Source organism: Gadus morhua, chromosome 23 (assembly GCF_902167405.1).
Source record: "Gadus morhua chromosome 23, gadMor3.0, whole genome shotgun sequence".
NCBI classification, from domain to species: domain Eukaryota; kingdom Metazoa; phylum Chordata; class Actinopteri; order Gadiformes; family Gadidae; genus Gadus; species Gadus morhua.
The window spans coordinates 21,025,940-21,033,359 of record NC_044070.1 but is presented as its reverse complement, the minus strand read 5'-3'; positions in this window follow the sequence as shown (position 1 = coordinate 21,033,359).

The window sequence follows — 7,420 nt, the reverse complement described above, 5'->3', positions numbered from 1 at the left end:
TTTTACGCCAGATGCGTTCAACCTTCCTGCATTCCTTTTTCTGTGCTGTTACAGAAGCAGCTTTTCTCCAGGGTGCCTTTTGCTTTCCAGAAATCGTTTTAACCTTATAAGGTGCAATGACATCTATGACTTTCAAAATTTTCAAATTAAAGTTTTCTACAAGATCATCAGCAGAACATGGGTTTAGAGGTGGTAGCAAGGAGATGGCCTTTTTAAAAAGTACATTAGAATCTTCATTGATATACCGTTTTTTGACAGTGTTTGATTTTTTCTGTATGTCGGGAATAAAAGATATGTTAAAGAAAACACAAAAGTGGTCAGACAAGGAAGGATCAGTCACAGAGAGATCAGAAACATTGAGGCCCTTTGTGATAACCAGGTCTAGAGTGTGCCCCTTACAATGAGTAGCCTCTTTCACATGTTGAGACAGTTCAAATGTGTCCAAAATGGTAAAAAGTTTTTTTGCACACTTGTCATTCAAATCATCAGTATGAAAATTGAAGTCACCAGTTATAACTAGACAGTCAAATTCTGTGGAGATGCTAGACAATAATTCTGTGAATTCATAGAAAAAATTTGCAGAATATGTGGGTGGCCTGTAAATAATTAATAAGAGAACTCTGGGGGAGCATTTCAATACAGCACTAAGGTATTCGAACGATGGAAAATCACCAAATAACATCTGTTTCCCCTGAAATACATTTTTAAATATAGCAGCAACCCCTCCACCTCTTTTTCCAGATCTACATGCATCAAAAAAGTTATAGTCGGGAGGAGCTGTCTCTATCAGAACGGTTGCACTGTTATTTTGTTCCAGCCATGTTTCAGTTAAAAACATAAAATCCAGTTTGGAAGTGTTAATAAAATCATTAACTAAAAATGATTTGTTATTAAGAGACCTCACATTAAGTAGAGCCATCCTGATGGTGCTGTTGATGGGCTTTAAGGTTGTTTTTGGTTTGGAGGCAATAGATATGAGATTTGTGAGGTTAGCAGTGTGTCTAAGTTTCCCTTTGTTTACTCTCTTAGTGGTTACAGCATGAATGTGAAAGTTGCCCTGCTTTGACGTAGGCAACCTTGGGTTCAGCAGATTATGAGAAACTTCCTTTATACTGTGTCTACGGCTGAACCCTTTTTTGTCTCAGTAATACTCAGAACTACTATCAGTACGGTGGTGGGGGTGGGGCGCCATCCTCCTGGGTGATAGCCTGCGGCCATGACGTGGCGATGCTATCATTGACACAGATGCAAGTTTGATGCCAGCATATTCCAGTTTCTTAAATTCGGCTGGAAAATCGCAAAGGGAGACATCGGAGACTCTATCCCAGCTGGAGTTGTTGTTGTGGCTATGGGAGAGATGAGGCTGGAGGTCATCGTCGATGGGGGAGTGCAGAGGAGGGGGGTGGCCGTTCCTCGCCAAGCCAGCATCAGCGATGGGGGAGGGCACAGTGTTGATGGCGTTGGGCGGGCTGTTGTCTCTCTTCAAGGTCTGTGGGCTGTCTGCTATCTGTGTGTCAGATAGTGGCAGAGTAGTTGTGTGGGGGAGGCTGTAGTCTCGCTTCTTCTCAACCTGTGCTCTGATTGTGGCCTGTGCGTCAGACCATGGCAAGATTGTGGCCTGTGCGTAAAGCGAGAAGAGAAGATTGTCCCTCAACAGTTTTGAGCCTAACCTGTTTGGGTGTAGGCCATCTGCTCTGAAAAGATATTTGCGCCCCCAGAATAAGTTGAAATTGTCAATAAAGTCCCTTCCTCTTTCATTGCAGACTCTGGAAAGCCATGTATTCAGTGCAAGTAGACGACTGAATCTGTTTATTCCCCTGTCAACTGTTGGTATGGGTCCACTGATGGAAGACTTGATGTGTATTTTGTCCAGTGTATCCAATAGATCAGTGTAATCCCTCTTCAGAAGTTCTGACTGTTCTCTTTGAATATCATTAAATCCTGCATGCACAATAATCTGTGAGATTTTGGGGTTTTCCAATATGATTTTGGCTAGTTTATGGTTGATATCACTAACCATTCCATATGGGAAGATGCATGTTTTGATCTTCTTACCGGTTATATCCTTGATAGTTGAGTCTCCTATAATCAGAGTGTCTGGTTCATCTGCTTTCTCTGAGATGGGCCCTTGTTGGACGGTGGCAGACACATGCGCAGCCCGCCTCCGTGGCGACTGGTTGTTCCGTCTCTGTCCGCACTGTCCGTCCGGACGCATCTCGGGGCTCAGGGGTGCATCGGTGGCAGGCGCGTTTGTGGACTCTTGAAGTGGCAGGAACCGGTTCTTCAGTGGCAGGGTTGATTTGAGTGACGGGCTAATCGGGCTGATAACTTTAGCTTTGGGTAGCTTAGCATTTGGTGTTGAGTGAACTTGTTGATTCACTTTGGTATGTTGCTTTGGCTTAGCGCCGACTCTGTTCCAGTGAGACGCAGCTGGAACTGTCTCTCTCTTGTCCAGCTTCGGGAAGGATACAGTGTAGCTTTGATCATCTTGCTGTATCTGAGTGAGCTCAGCAAACTCACCCATCGGCACTGTATCCTGTGATAGTCCTTTGCATTTTTCTACTGCTGCTAGTCTCGTTTCAATTAAAGCCACCCTCTGTTGCATTTTGGTGCAGTCTGTGCATTTCCCAGTCTCCGTGCCTGAGATATCCAAATACAGAGGCATGTTGGCGATAGGAAAGTCCAAGGCTTTTTCTGCGGTCTGATCCGGGAGTAAAAAGTGCCAAAATGTATTGTTGAATCGAGCGATTGAGGACGACGGAAACAAACTATATACTGTTAGGTAAATAAAATAAGATAAAGTAGAAATGAACGATGAATTAAGTAGTTCTTTCCAATGCCCAGCGGAGCTTCGGGAAACATGACCTCTCTCTCTCCCACACTCAATAAGCATGCAATACGAATAAAAAAAAGCATAAGTATTAAAGTATTTGAATTGTTTTATTATGTTGGCAAGCAAGAAGTAGAATAAATGGGATAATCAGTCTTATTAAAAGGGTTTGTGCGACCAACCGCACAACAAGACATGATTGCGGCTCTTGTGGCTCTTGTCTGTATCTGCCAACGACATGCGTTTAGAGCGCAACACAAAATTCATAAATTTCATAGCTTCAATTTCATGGATTTCATGGCGGCATACACTAAATGAATTTCCAACTCTTAATAAAAAAATAAAAAAATAAAATCAACCATTCAGATAGCTAAAGGTCAACTATTCAAACAAACAAATAGTTAATGAGAATAAGTAAATGTTCTACTAAATCTTTAGTAGAAACCATACCAACAAACAGGGGCCAATGTTTCTTTTACTTTCTTCTCCCCCCCAGGAGTGTGACATGATCAGACCCCACAATTAATTACAGGCTAATGACAAAAATCGAATACATTTGTTACCGTGGACCCGGAAGTTATAGCTGTATTAGGTGGGTTCATTGTCCACCTTTATGTGGTCCCAAGACCCTTCCCAAGAGGACGCCGCCCCCCACAGTTCACAGTTTCAGTCATTGAGTTGACCCATTCTTCAACTCGTAGGGCCTTTGGTATTTTCCAGTGCCTTAAAATAACTCGGCAGGCCGTTATTATACCCACAATAATTACAGAAAACTCACACTTTAATAAATTAGGTATTTGAGATTGGTCCCCCAGTAAACAGAGCTCTGGGCTTAAAGGAATTTCTGAACCAAACCAATTGCTTAAAATATAAATAATCTGAGTCCAGAGAGGTCTGACCATAGCAAACTCCCAGAAAAAATTAAGAAAAGTAACAATTTCAGTTTTACGTTTCCAGCATAGGTTATCATTCAATAGTTTCATTCTGTGGATTTTAGATGGAGTATAAAAGTATCTATGTAATATTTTGTTTTGTGTGAGGTTTCCCCTTGCCTCTCTCACATATTTACCACAATCCACCAACATCTTTGCCCAATTGTCACACTTGATCTCTACACTAATGTCCCTCTGCCGAATCAATCTCATAATATTAGAATCATTAAACAGAGAAGCATTAGCAGTCTTGTAAAATTGAGAGGCTTTACATTTTTTTAGTGGTAGTTTGATATAATTCATGACATTATTATCAGCAACACTGTCTGGCTTAGAACTAATACAGCTCAGAATCTGCAAATAAATCTGTGTGATGCTTAAACTATCCGTGGTGTGAAAGGGACATCGGGCTTGCAATACTTTGATGTCAATGTACATTGTCTTTTTTTTTACCTCTTGCTAATGTTTGTTATTATTATGCTAGTATTAATAATGAAAATAATTATAAAAGATCCAATTATTATTTTGGAAGAAACTTCTCTTTCTCAGTTTCAGGGGGATCCAATAGAACACATTGGATCCCATTAGGAGTCTTCCTTGCAGCTATCGTCATCAGCATCATCATCATCTGGTAAATACTAATTTTATTAACTGTGATTATGTCAAGAAAGTTGGTGAGGTTATTTCTGGGTAATTTTTTCGTGATGTGGGACTGAGTGGTTTAACAAAAATGATTGAGATGAAGCCATTACTAATGTATCTCTTTTTTTTAATTTTTCTTAGGAGAATAAAAGTCAAACAACGCAACGAAAGCCATTAGGGATGCAAATTATCGAGTAATTCATTAATCGATAGTTGTTTCATCTTATCGATCGATGATCGATTAATTGATAAGCGGCAATTCTTCTCAGAAGCTGGATTTCCTTCTGAATGTGACAAATTTAGGTGGTAATTCAACAAAGTCGTTTAGTTGTTGTACTTTAAAATACTTCCACATATTGTGCATTTGGCTTTGTCGTCATTAACCAACTTAAAGTGGCTCCATACTGCACCCCGTTTTGCCCTCTTCATCTCAATTCCTAGTACGCGTACTACGTACTCGCGAACTTGGAAGGTCGTACTTGGCAAGTCCGGACTTCAAGTAAACACTTCCGAGGACGGGGGTACGCACCTGCAATTGGAACAGCAGCGGACTCGATGACGTTACAAGCTCAGCTCGTCTGTTAACTGTGCTACGGCCTCATGTAGGTATAAAACTACTGAACAATATCAACAAATTATATAAAACAAAACACCAGCTTCTTTAGGCTATATTAATATTTTGAATGATATAAATGAAAAGTTATGCGTATTCACACGGCAAGCCAGCTGTACAATCAGTGGCTTGAAAAAGATTGTATGAGATTGCCGTTTCTACATTTTAATATATAGCCTAGCCTATTATTATATTATTGGAGAGTAGGCTATTAAAATAAGAATTACGAACGAGCGAGGATAGAATAGAAACACACACACACACACGATCAGATGGATCCGACCGGGAATTCCGTTGCGATGGGTTTCCTCCATCAGCGACTTATACAATATAAACAAATTATGTAAAACAAAACCCCTCTTTCATTTTAAAATAATAGTATGTAAATATGTTGAATAGGCCTCGATCTTTGTTATACTTTTAAAATGTTCCTATAGCCTATTTTATAGCTTACACACTGATATTTTAAAACAGAAATGCGAAATGCATCCTGGGATATTTAACGGTCCCAAGTCCACACAAGTCACCATCGATGCAGGCTCGATATTTCGGCCAAATTAAGAACGCATCAAGAACACTTCCGGGTTTTACGACAGTACTTCGCCTGATGCGTACCGGTACTTTGAATTGGAACAGTACTTGGGCTACGACTGATGACGTTTCACAAGAACGCAAGCACACAAGTACAGAAAAGAACGCGAATTGAGAAACGGCCATTGCGTCAGTGTCCCGCTTTTCGTTTGTCTTGTCCTGCTTCGCTTGTGTTCCCGCTTGTGTTCCCGCGTGTGCGTCAAGTACGTCTGGCGTCAAGTGCGCCCTCACGTGGACGGGTGGGGAATTACGGGTTAAAAACGCGATTAATTGCAAGTAATTTATTATAATCGAGTAATCTCTTATCGACAATTAATCGATAATCGATTAATTGTTTGCATCCCTAAAAGCCATCAATACGGTACTTCGAACCCTCAGACAAAGCGGGGTTTGACTCGTCATATGTTTATCTATTTATTTAGTCATTAAAGGGGACTTATCATACTACCAGGTGTGAGTGTGATTAGCCATTACAAGCCGCTTTGAAAATGTGCAGCTTCTGACATCACAGGTGGGTGTGTCCACCTAGATGTATGACGGATAGATAAGCAACGTTTGCTACAGTCCACTGGGTAGGCTGGTAGACTGATCTATCCAGCACACATCTAGGTGGACACGCCCACCTGTGATGTCAGAAGCTGCACATTTTCAAAACGGCTTGTAATGGCTAATCACACTCACACCTGGTAGTATAATATGTCCCCTTTAAGAAGAGTTGAAGTACCGTAGTCTTAGTCTTAGGAGGAAAAAAAGTCAAACCTAAGAAAAAAACTGAAAGTAAGCAACGAAAGCCCTCAATCCGGAACTTCGACCATCATCTAACACCCGTCTGCATCTCCTGAAGTGTGCAATGCTTCCCCAGAGACCATCTGGTCAGATTGAACCCAGGTCCTTCTTTTGAGGGAGCACGGCTGGAAAAGGCTGAGGAAGTTATCTGTGTTAAGGGTTAAACCTCCTGACTTTTTCACCGTACCCTCAGACATAGCAGGGTTTGACTCATCATATGTTCATCTATTTAGTCATTTAGAAGAGTTAAAGTAGGGCAGGCCTATTGAACTGCTGGCCCAAATTATTAGCAGAACGTAAACAATCTAAATACATTTTTCCCCAAAAAAAAAAAAAGAAAGCTGTTTCTTAGTAAGGATGAGAGCTGTTTCAATTGAGTCCAAAAGGAAACCATTTTATTGACCAAGCAGCTACATGTTTTTGCTTGTAATAGTTTAACTGTGTCTTCTCTATAACCGTCTTGGATCATCTTCCGATGTCCCGAGCTGACGGAGAGGTGACATCTGGTCTCCCATCCTCACCTCTCCTCTCTACAGAGCTTGTACGTTCAGCCAATAATTGGTGGTCTCTTTGTATTTGCTAATACAATGCTTCTCGTCATTGTATATATATTATCTTATTATATCTTACTATATATATATTATATATTGTTGAATGTTACAGTTACATCTTCTATTAAATGAATGTATTAGGCAAATTATATAAAGTGTATTTGTACAGTGCTACTTTAAATGCAATAGAATGCCGAAGGATTTAATGCAGTGGTGTAACAATATTGTTGAACTGTATGTTTGAATACAGCCTGCAGGTCAAGCGACATCCAGCACCACATCCAGCCTTCTAGCTTCCTCCAATGAAGCACATCCTGTAGGTCTAGAGACATCCAGCCCTCCAGCTCCCTCTAGTGAAACACAGCCTGCAGGTCAAGCAACATCCAGCACCACATTCAGCCCTCCAGCTTCCTCCAGTGAAACACAACCTGTAGGTCTAGAGACATCCAGCCCTCCAGCTCCCTCTAGTGAAACA